At 38.1% G+C, this 12,772-nt stretch overlaps 1 protein-coding gene across 2 annotated transcripts in view; it reads left to right on the forward strand.

The window, feature by feature from the left end:
• Positions 1-12,772, forward strand: part of LOC133529722 (complexin) — a 552,838-nt gene that overhangs the window by 65,829 nt on the left and 474,237 nt on the right. For both annotated transcript variants that reach the window (XM_061867521.1, XM_061867520.1), the window contains one exon: positions 6,655-6,694. The gene's annotated coding sequence lies outside the window, so the exon portion shown is untranslated. The remainder of the gene's footprint in view (positions 1-6,654; positions 6,695-12,772) is intronic.

Genomic DNA, 12,772 nt, shown 5'->3' on the forward strand with positions numbered 1-12,772 from the left:
ATAAACAGTATCTTGTCAGTGAGATAAAATTACTTGCGATTTCCTGGTGGAGTGGACCCGCTGGAATTTCTGTAATATTCTTGACTTCTTTCTCTCAAAGGAAGTTTGTCACTGTCCACTTACAAGAAAATAAAATGCATAAGACAGCAAGTCCGAAGGGACTGATATTTTAACTGTAAAAGAAATTAAAGAAGGCACGGTTTATCGGCCATGATTAGTGATTGTCAAGTTAATATTTTATTCAATCTAAAATGACTGAATGCAGTTTCGAATGGCGGATATCCGGTTGAAAAAAAATGTGACATATGGCGTACAATGTTGCTAGATAAAATAATTATATTCCTAAACAACTGTTTTATTTCAAATATAATTGTATTTGTACGATATCTAAAGCTTACCTATTCTTTATACCTTATCCTATTCATAATACAAAGTTACAGAGCAATCTAGCTAGTCGTTTTAAAATGAGAACGTAACTACTACCATCCTCACCACTTAGATGGTTGGCAGTCCTCAACTGTGCGTTTCTCCAGGAACTTTCTGCCTCGCACAGCTAAACTGTGTAATGAACTGTCGCCTGCGGTATTTCCGGACCGATACGACCTTCAAACCCTTCAAGAAAAGAGCGTACTCCCATCTTAAAGTCCGGCAAGGCACTTACAACCCCTCTGGTGTTCCAGATGTCCATGGGCGGCGGTAATCGCTTACCATCAGGTGATCCGTCTGCTCGTTTTCCTCCTTTATCATAAAAAAAAACTACGTTTGTATGGAGAACCGAGTTGCCTGGTGACCCTTCAGGCGGGATTCCATCAGTGAGCGGCACTGCGCGGCACAAGCATATTCAGCACAATTAATGCTTCTGCCGCACAGCGCCGCACACTGGTGGAATCCCGCCTTTACATGCCGAGTTGCTCTTTGCCTATACAAAGTATAGGCAGTAATATACATACCTCAACCAAAGAATTGCAGTATGACGCCCGTACTTTTTGCTTCATCATATTCACAAAAACTTAGGTCTGTAATGATTCTGAGCCAAACGTCTGGCTCTAATGACCTCGAGTGATTAATGATTAACATCACGAAAAGACCGACTTTTATATGTGCGTGGTATAATTCGTAGATTTTTTGGTGTTTGAAAGATGTGGAGTAATTTTGAAGTAATATGATGTCCTTGTAAGGCCCAATGCACATTACAATGTACATATTCGCTGCAATCTAATTAGAACCTTTCATGATCCAAATAAAGTAGCATTTCTTTTGTTTCATTGCTTATTCATACAAACGAAATTTATCCCAATTTACTGATATGATACTAATCTGATACCGACCAGTCAGTGTTAAAAGTGAAGTTTTTGGATTCGAGTTTTAGTTTTTAGATCTTATTCCAATATGATACTGATCTGATACTGATCTGTCAGGGTCAACAGTGACGTTTTTGGTTGAAGGTTGACATAATGAGCAATTCAGCAGATCCTCTAAAGGAGATTGGAACCATCTCATATTGGAATGATGTCAGATCCATGTTAGATCATTATCACATTATACACGGTGCCTGTGAGCATTGCGAGAGATTTTAACAGTATATTCCTGATCATATCAGGTCTGAAGCTGGAGTAACCGACAAGTTCAATGTGGCGGTAGGTTTACACCAGGGGTCAGCTTTAAGTCCGTATTTGTTCCTCCTGGTTATGGATGCTCTGACATCGAACATACAGGAGGAAGCACCCTGGTGTATGCTGTTTGCTGACGACATTGTTCTTGTCGGAGAAAATGCACTTGAGGTCCAGAGCAGACTGGGAAAATGGCAAGAAAAGCTGGAAAGTGTGGGACTGAAAATAAGCAGAACCAAAACGGAGCATATGTTCTGCGATTTCGGTGGTCTATCCAGTTTTTCCCATATTGCCTTAGACGGTGTATCCCTACCAGTCTGCTCCGATTTCCGGTACCTTGGGTCATTGATCCAAAGTGACGGCAACATCGACCGTGACGTGAAAAATAGAATAAATGCGGGATGGATGAAATGGCAACAGGTCTCTGGAACAACTTGCGATCCACGAATGCCCCTTAAACTTAAGGGGAAAATCTACAGGACAATCGTGAGACCTGTTGTAATGTATGGATCAGAATGCTGGGCGACGAAAGTGACGGATGAAAGAAGAGTGCACGCAGCGCAAATGAGAATGTTGAGATGGATGTGTGGAGTGACGAGAAAGGATCGAATTAAGAATGAGTATATAAGGGGAAGTTTGAAAGTAGCACCGGTAGCAGAGAAGATAAGGAGTGGTAGGTTAGCGTGGTATGGGCATTTAATGAGGAGGGATGAATGCCATATAGGAAAAAGAATGTTAGGAATGAATGTTGATGGACGGAGAGCGGATGGTAGACCTAAAAAACGATGGATGGATTGTGTGAAAGAGGATATGAGAAAGAAAGGAGTGAGTGCTGAGGTGACGAAAGATAGAGGAGAATGGAAGAGAAGAACATGTTGTGCCGACCCCACATGACGTGGGATAAGGGCAGGAGGAAGAAGAAGAAGAAGATTCCTGATCATATTTAAAGACTAAAGTGCCCTATAAACTTTTTTGGAATTCGTCTAATTTCGGAGTTAAAGCACCTTGCAAAAAAAAACTTTTTATTGTTACTTAGTGCAAAACGCCTTTTTGATCACGATGTTGCCCACTATCATGGGACCTATTTCAAATATCCTTATTGATAGATGTCAAAAAGTGACAAGTAGCACTTTGAAAAGAATAGGGTTTAAAAAAAAACTTTTTGAGTTACAGTTTTACAAATAGCGTTTACATTTTACGTACAAATACATACAAAAAAATAAACAACCTTTTTTTGGGAAATTGATCTAAACTCATATAGCATTTTTTCTTCTTATGGCCTAAGAAATGCGTGGTTAAAATCTCTCACAATGCTCAAAGGCCGTTGTATTGTTGGAATTGGCCTTTCAGTCTAACCGTTACCTATATTTTCACCATTCGTTTGTCTCTCTGCGTATAACCACAGCTTATTGTGTGTAGACAAAGTGATACCCTAGCGTAAAACGGAATTATAAAGACTTAGTGCGCGTAGTTCGCATAACCTGCAGCACACTAGAAGGACAGACTGTCCAGAAGATTTTCACGTGTCACGATCTGCCTGAACTTACAATCGGCCGCTGACATATACATAGATTGAAACACGTAAGCACCACGGAGTAGGTATCTGACCATCAAATTTCCTGCTGCCCTCCGTGTAATCGAATAAATATCCAATCTCGGCCGACACTGGCTCGGGCCAGCAATATCGATTATTAATTAGTACGAAACGCGGATAGGTTTTACCAACCCAGCGTGCTTGTGGCAGTGGCTTCATATTGGGGTATCGTGTATATGGTATAATTAAGTATTATATACAATCATGTATCTCTCTAATTAGGTATCTAGGTAAAGGCGTAATTTGGGTGTAAATGACAAAATATAACACTTCATATCGGGTGTCAGACAGTGGTATATGTTGTACTTAAGTATTTATCACGCGATAAAAGCAACCCTCACAGCACTGAAGTGATTTATTACAGTTTCGGCGACGTCCGAGCTTAATAACTGTTTAAGTTTAGGTTCTAAGTTACGTTTGGTATTAATCTAAACTAAATTAAAGATCTAGAATATACCAACTTTCATCTAAATTGGTTCAGTGGTTATTAATTTCCCATACAAACTTCCACCCCCCCCCCCCCCCCTTTCACAGCCTTAAACATTAAATCGGTTCGGCGGTTGAAGCGTAAAGAGGAGATAAATAAGAGGTTATTTTATATATTTCATATGTCTCTACTGGAATGGTGTCAATGCGTGTTGAATAGTGTCAATGAATTCGGCACCCCCGATTTATACGAAGCTGATACCAAACTTGATCTAGTAGCTTATGTAGATATCAAGAATAAATTAAGATTGAGAGGTTGAGATACTCTAATACTCTAACTAGTTATTGCTATTTTAGGAATGCGACAAGTTTTATAACCAACCATCATATTGAGTAACTATCGGTGAATATTATGTATTTGCAATAAGATTTAAGTACGAATTATTAGTGAAAACTTGAAAAGTATGGAGTATGGTGCACAGAAGGGTTAAAATAGTACCATAATCTCTGTCCTAATTCAGATATGATTTGACAAAGGAAATAGTTAATCTTGTATCGCGTCTTTGTAAGCTCGGCCTGCAGTCGCCGTTCATTGTTTTGAGACGTTTTGTCCAGAACAAAGGTTTAATGTAGGTCATAAAGCTATCTTTCACGGGCTATTTAATGGACACGCCTTTTCTTTCATGTTTATTGCCATTATCTCGTTCTAATAACTTTTGCCCTGAATTATCACATAATCTCTAAAATTAGTAATACAATAAACGACTCACCCGATAGATTTTAAAGATTTATTCCTGACCGCATTTAGAAACTCACAAGGTTTGAGTAAAGTATTGGATAGCTAATTAAGAGGGAAGAATAGCTTTGTAATCCTAAGCGAAATAACAATTTGTGTAATAATGTCCTATAATATTTATTTATTTATAACGGTGTTTTTTCTATGAAATACGAATCTTAAGAAAAAACTTTGATATTGATGTCGATCGCTTCAGCATAATATATTCTAGGATTATAGGTTTCTCTTTAAAAACATATATTAACTATTTTTTTGTTTTGCAAAGGGTCTAGCAAGCTAAGCTAAGAAGATTGGCAAGGGATTTGGTTGTAATTTGAGGTGCAGTAGTGGCAGGTCCTAATAACACTGTATGCGTAATATCAGCCTTCAATCTTCTTTTGTTTCAGACGTATCCACGAAAATGTCAAAAAATCAAGGTAATTTTTAATTTGCGTCATGTCGAAAAAAAAAAACATTTTTTTTTTATATGACGCATCATGATTTTTCAAAATGTTTTAAAATGGATACGTAGTTAACAAATGTGGCTTATCAAGTAATTTTTTTGATAGTTGTGTCTCCGCGAGAAGTGGCAAAAAAATGGAGCAGAAAAAAAAACATTATTTTTTTCATCCAAGTTCAAGGAAATGAATGTCTGTAAAAATATGCATTATTAACCCCATTTTATGCTCCTTAATTCTGAATTTATTTGGTTGCTCTCGCTTGCTTGGTTTAGCTGCAATAACAGTTTAAAAATTACCTTGATTTTTCGACATTTTCGTGGATAAGTCTGAAACAAAAGAAGATCGAAGGCTGATATTACGCATACAGTGTTCTTAGGACCTGCCACTACTGCACCTCAAATTACAACCAAATCCCTTGCGGGAGCCAATCTTCTTAGCTTAGCTTGCTAGACCCTTTTGAAAAAAGGAAAACCTATAAACCTAGTTTTTCATTATGTCACTAACATACCAAAAAATCCTGGAGAATGGAAAATATTTCGAAGAGGAAAAATGATTTCTCTTTATGTATGGACGATCATGTGGAATATTTACTATATTTACCTCTTAATAAATAAATTAACTGCCAGATAAAACTACCCTAAGTTGTAAAGGTGTTAATCTACACCAGTAAAGCTTCTTTGAAGATTGTGAAATGCCAACTATGACTTTATTTGTCAAATAAGAGGCAAGTAGCTTATTCAGTACATGGACATTTCTGAATTCGGTATTGTTTCAGAGATAATGACAATTTATGTATTTTTTTGTGATAACGCGGTGAAACACACCTTTTTTGCAGCGACGCTACCACTGCAGCACTGTGTGACTTTGTTTAGACATATCTACTGACAGACATCAAAGTTTTAAAGGAAACTCGAAAAAAATATCTGTAAAAAACTTTACTTATACTCGTATGTTGTATTTTTTTTTCCGCCGAAACGTAAAAAGAAGTAACTTATCATATGCAGAAAAAAAAACAAATAATTGCCGAGATTTATCAAAAGTGCTATCATTTTTAGGGTTCTGTACCCAAAGGGTAAAACGGGACCCTATTACTAAGACTCCGCTGTCCGTCCGTCCGTCTGTCACCAGGCTGTATCTCATGAACCGTGATAGCTAGACAGTTAACATTTTCACAGATGATGTATTTCTGTTGCCGCTATAACAACAAATACTAAAAAGTACGGAACCCTCGCATCCGACTCGCACTTGTCCGATTTTTTGCTCCTTATGACCTCAGGTATCTGTCGGGTTACTCATTCCCACCATGTATATTAAGGAAAATGGAACCTAAAATAGTAACATTTTTCCTTTGTTTTCAAACATAAGGTAACTTAAGGTTGTCTGATAGAGATCGCTCTTTAGCGATAAAACCGCCTGTTGTCATCATCATAGTTTAAGTTCTGTGCTTAATTTGTATGTCATATTGGTGAGCAATATAGTACATTACGATACAAGTGCGAAAAATAGGAAACTCGAAACGAGTGGCGCTAAATTAAAACACGACCGAAGGGCGTGTTTTAAATCGACACGAGTTGCGAATTACCTATTCGCACATGTATCGTAAAACGTTTTACAGTACATATGGCCCTTTAAATGTTCGACACTACTGTGTCGTAACGTAATATGCTAATTTTCGCACTAGTGCGGTAAAGTAGCACCATATGTACTGTAAAAGAATATTTGTATTGTATTGTGCATCTTGTCCTAGTTGTTTGTATATTTAAATAACATTTCTGATTTTTGTTTCAGATCTGCGAGACGGCGGAGACGCGTGTTCAGTTATAAAAAGGTAAGCGATTGCGTCAAATTGTACAGTATGTGACTATTGGACTAGTTACACTTAAATTGTCTTTATTTATGCGTTAAGGAATTATCTACTATCCAAAACACACGGACAAACAGAAACTAAAATGGTTGTGCCAGACGGACATGACGAAATTATAAAGTTTTCGTTATTACCATTTTGGCTAGGCAACTCTAATAAAAATTATATTTATAATTTTTAAAAATACTTTTTTTTTAATTATAAATATAATTTTTGTAAAGCAAATGATTTTTTAAAGTGTATCTAGTAAGATACCAACAAGAAGTAAAAAGTGAAAACTTAATTATCAACCTAACCTATTTCACTCAGTTATTGCGGTTTCTGTATTCCATGTGAATTTAAAATTGCAGCTTCTAAAACGTGGTACAATGGAATCCTTTTATTACTTACAGAAATCTGCAAACTAGCATAAACATAGTCTGGAAACATAAGACACGATTCTATTTAAGCTAAATAAAATATATTCTCCCACTTCACTACAAATACTACTAAGCAAACCATACTGTTCAAAATAGCTAACCAAGTTTAGTAGAATTTTAACCTTATTACTAACACATAAGACTGTTATTTAACTAACGAAGAACCAAGTGCCCTGCATGTAACGATCTTATATCAATTTATATGGCTTCGTAGTCTGGCTTCTGATGTCAGAGCCAACGAATTACGACTTTAAGACAAGATAATATGGTTGAGAATGGTTTGTACGGGTGTTGAGCAAATACTTTGTAGAGGTGTGTGACCGAAATAGGGAATTATAGCGTGCCTGACGCTTATTAGGTCGGTACATGATGTAGCGATTAATTTTAGTATCGCACCATTATGTATACACGTGAGGAAATTAGATTATCAAATATATCTTTTGCTGCAGTGGCAGCATGGTTCCATTTTTATCGCTTGCCACTATGCCTATCACTTTCGCACTCACATACTTGGGAGAACGTGACAGGCATGGTGACAAATGATAAAGAGTCGACTATCTTAGCTGCTTTACGCAAATGGATTAGAGCCCCTAGTGTAAACTTATTCGATAGCGAGACGTGACGTACGCGTTTGTGATAAGTCTCATTTTGTATGGGATTTAGAAACAGCGCGCCAAGCGGGACGTTATGGAAACTCTAAATCCCATACAAAATGACACTTTGTATGGGATTTTCAGTTGAATATCACGCCATCGAATAATCTACACAGTATACGAGTAATTCGAAAATGGTTGACTAGAACTTTTGTCCAAAATAGTATGTATACCTTATTAACTTATGTTCAGTAAAATAATAAGCGCTGGTGGTCTAACGGTTAGAGCGTGCAACTTGCAATCCGGAGGTCGAGGGTTTTTGAACCCTCGGCCCCGGCTCGTACCAATGAGTTTTACGAAACTTTTATGTTTGAAATGTCATTTGAGATTTACCAGTCGCTTTTCGGTGAAGGAAAACGTCAAGAAACCGGACTCATCCCAATAAAATCAATACGATTCTAACAAGGACATCGCTTAACATTGCCACACTCCTGCTAAAACCACAACTAAATTCCAATCAATCCAATATTCATCCTTCAAACCTCAAAAACGCCCGGAACATCCCAAACTAAATACCTTATTTACAAAGGTCAGACCTTACCAGGGAACAAGCCACTGTTTCCTGCGAAACCTTCAATTTATTTTTCACGTCTTGTCCATCTTAATCAGGTCCCTTGGTTGTCTATTTTGGTGGCCATTTTGAAATCGCAGGGTAGATCTCGCCGGCCGACTTAAGTTGGCGATATCGCGAATATTTGTACAGGTTTGGGCGAGATTGATCGTGTACTAATCGTGTGGATCGTTTACTTAGGCAAGTAACGGGTGGCGAGTCGTTAAGTTAAATAGTACCTACAGTTTCCCCATTTAAGCCCATGTGGGGAAGAAACGTGATCAGCGAAACGTGAAAATGAAACTGATACATTTGCGCTGAGGATAAAGGAAATAAGACCCGTCTTATGAACGAGTATATTATGGATAATTGTTTTGACAGCTGTCATACCACTTACGATTAGCTAAAAGTTACTAGCGATTAGCGATATTTTTGCATAAAAAATTAGTTAGTAAGCATTTCTATTTTAACTTTTGTTTAATTCTTCATACGGTTATAAAGTACCACCGTGGCTTTAAGAGGGTAGATTCACTTTGAAAACTCCCCCCCTGCAAACAAATATCTATGCAGGGGAAAGGTCACTTTATAGCTTACGGTAGACATTGATTAGTGTACAGTCAGCATCAAAAGTAGCGGATCAAACAAGGTTTCAAAAATATCTACCATTCTGTAACAGCTTCACGAAATGTGGTGGTCCTCTATGTAGAACAATTATTAAGACGTTAAAAGATATTCTTCTAAACGTAAATTTTAGAGATTTTTCAATATTTGGAAAAGTTATCCGGAATATCAGATACTTTTGGCATGTTGTTTCATCCGCTACTATTGATGCTGACCCTACATATATTGTGAGTTCAAACATTTGTCACTAAAGGCAAGTAGTGAGCAAAGCAAAATTAGCAAATATATGAACTTAAAATGAACACGTTTTAATCAATAGATCCCAATTCGAAGACCTTCACTTACCCGTACGCTACACTTACCCGTACGCTACACTTACCCGTACGCTACACTTACCCGTACGCTACACTTACCCGTACGCTACACTTACCCGTACGCTACACTTACCCGTACGCTACACTTACCCATATTGACCTTACTAGGATTACAATTTGCATTTGTTAAAACAACTTATTACAGTTTTGATTTTATTACAAGCTTTTATTTGGTTTCACCTGTTCCGTTGTCTGTAATCAAATCTTGCAAGTTAAATTAGACCCACTTCCCGGTTTCCAATGATGCTAAGAATTTGCATACATATGTAAGTCGGGTGACAATGCAATATTATGGTACCATCGAGCTGATCTGATGATGGAGACAGGAGGTATCCACAGGGACTTTGTGATAAAACAAACAACCTAATTGTGTTTCAGGTTTTTAGAATTGTCTCGATGAGTATTAGTTGCCTGTGGAAAAAAAGGTACAGTCAGCGATAAAAGCTTGTACCAAAAATGTTTTTTTTTTTTTTGCCAAAAACTTATGTTGATATTACCTCAAAGATCGCTCACGCTTATTGTGTTTGAGGTGGCGCCAACCATGGCAAAAACCAACGCGATCGTCAACGTCGTATTAAAACTGGTTGAAACCAAAACATACTGTAAAATTAGACCGACCTTCCAAATTTTCTATATTTAATAATAACAATCCAAAAATCATAACGTATATGCAATCGAGGCAGTTTCGAATGTACACTTGTGCAGTACTGGCTCGATGCCAGGCCTCGTTGTATTTAGGTGAGGCCGAAGGCCGTGGGGGTTCGCAATCGATAGCGCTGTCGCTTTAACACTATCGAGATGTAAGGGTAGATACAACTGAGGCATTAGTTTTAAGTTACACATCCTCGTTTAAGTTTAAAGTTTGTGACTATAATGTTTCAATAAATGATCAAGGATTTTTATATATAGAAGAAGCAGGCTGACTCGGTGACATTTTTTGGTATCTTGTTACAGAATTTTGTACAATTTCCTAAGAACGACTTTCTTGTTTTAGCCAGTCTTTCTTGCATTAACGTATGCGACATAACGTATGTCCAGTTTCAAGGCAGCTTCAAAACCGGACAGATTATCGGTGTGCACATAAACAGTATTGGCTAAGTGCTAGGCGCCGGGCCTCGCTGTATTTAGGTGAGGCCGAAAGCCTTGGAAGATTGATAGCGCTATCATTTTAACACTATCGGGGTGAAAGGGTATGTTCGACGGAGACTTTAGTAGGTATAACCTTAATGAATATATGTGTTAATTAGGTCGTTTTCAATTCACTGGATAACCCGCTTTTACTCATTAGCATAAGTAACAGAGACGCATTCCATATAGATTTTCGTACATCGTCCCGCCTGTTGCTGTCTCTATTGTACACACAGTTATATTGCTGTCTCGCCCATAATTATGTACGTGCGATAGAGATAGCAACAACCAGGTCAAAGCGAAAGCTCTTTTAAAAGAGCCAGAAATCAAGAAAATAGTTGTATATATTTGCAAAACTTTTACTCGATCTAATTTCTTTATATTACATCAACGAAAATTAGTAACTACTCTACTTGCTCCTCTTAACTTCTTTGTATTACAATTTGGTCCATAAATCCACCGTCAATATCCTTCATGAGTAGTATTAGTGAGAGTATTTTTAAGGAAAATTCCGACAGCTCTCCCAGCACGTCGCAAATAGAATAATGTTTTGGATATAATCTCGAAGTGGATTTATATTGACAAGGTCTCATGTCGACGTAGGCGCGAGGCGAGTTGAACCCTTGTCATTGTGACGAGACAAGTTGAGTTGACGCAATATCGATGTATTGAGGGCTTGCGGCGTTCGGTTCTAATGCTTCAGAGAGCTAGTATAGTAGTAGTGAGTATCTGGTAGTAATAAAGAGTAAAACCTGGCGTTGAAATTCTCTAGGTCCATGGGGTTGGGACGCGCACAAGTTTTGCGCGTGCTGAATTCGCGAAGTGTTTGGTTAACGTAACTGGTGACCGAAGAGCTGGCGGCTTCCTCGCACCACGTATCAGTATTGCGATACAACGAGGAAATGCTGCCAGCATCCTTGGTACAATGCCTCAAGGACCTATTTAAGATGTAAGCTAGTTATATTTAGTAACATCACTGTCACTGTCGGCCCGATTCGAGGAATGATTAAGACACGTTTAAGATCTTGGAAAGATCTTTAAAACATCGATTACTAAACGACATGTCAAAATTGACGTTTATTTCGATTCCGCTGTGATCAATAAGATCTATCTACGATATTTCTAACGTCAAAGTGACATTGGTTGCCCGAATCGAGCTGCTTCTGTCAATACAACATACAACTGATATCTAAATGAGAACTTATCTAAACCAGAACTTGTCGTTATCATATCTCATTCTTCTAATCGGGCCGAATATATATCCATTATGTACAATGTAATTGCAAATAAAAGACCTTTTAAAAATGTAAAAAATAAAGTGCTAAGGCTGGTATATTACACCAGGTCACTCGCGTATTTTTAGGACAATTGAAATAAGAACCCAGTGTCCTGATAATAGGACATTTATTTTAAATTTTTAGATATGATAAAAAAAACTTATAGTTGAGTAGATGGATGAAAAGTACGCAATTATAGTTTCGTATACGAAATCTTAATTTTATTCAACCATTACAATCGACGAGGAGAAAAAAAACCTTTTTTAATCTTTCAGCACAAAAGAATACGAAGTCATTCAACTGCGTCGCCGTACACAATGATTACTGTCGAAGTGTTCCGAGTGTGAAGGGTCCTCGACGCGAGTGCGGGCTTCAATAACGTTGGGAAGAGTCGAGACAGGTTCGAGACGAAACATATACCTAGATAGGTATCAACATCATATCAGCCTTTTATTGCCCACTGCTGAGCATAGGCCTCTCTTCTAGTACGCCACTTATCCCGGTCCTGAGCCTATCGCATCCATAAGTGACCCGCAGTCTTCCGAATGTCGTCCACCCAACGAGCCAACGGACGCCAAGCACTCCTTTCGTCTGAAGATGCCACCATTCCGTTAGCATTTTGGCCCACCTGCCGTCACTCTGCCTGGCAACATGTCCCGCCCAGTTCCATTTTAATTTGGTAATGACGTGTCCGACGTCTTGCACCTTGATGCGCCGTCGGATCTTCACTCGTCGGATATTTTATCGTAGATCCGATAAATATTGAATGTGCTGTGGGTAAAATATAAAAACACGACACATGGGTCGCAATTCGTGTATAGGCATGCTGTTTGTATTTGCACTACTGCAGCTGCTCCGTCGCAACAGATTGGCACTTCGCATTGGTACGCTATTTGTATGTTTATTCTACTGCATCCAAGTACAGCTGCACTTTCAGTGGTTATATAGCTACTAGTTTTTTTGTGGCTGTGTAACTTTTACGAAAACGCTTGCGATATAAATGTTAGTACATTGGCCCAC

This window comes from Cydia pomonella, chromosome 21, assembly GCF_033807575.1.
Source record: "Cydia pomonella isolate Wapato2018A chromosome 21, ilCydPomo1, whole genome shotgun sequence".
Classification (NCBI taxonomy): Eukaryota; Metazoa; Arthropoda; class Insecta; order Lepidoptera; family Tortricidae; genus Cydia; species Cydia pomonella.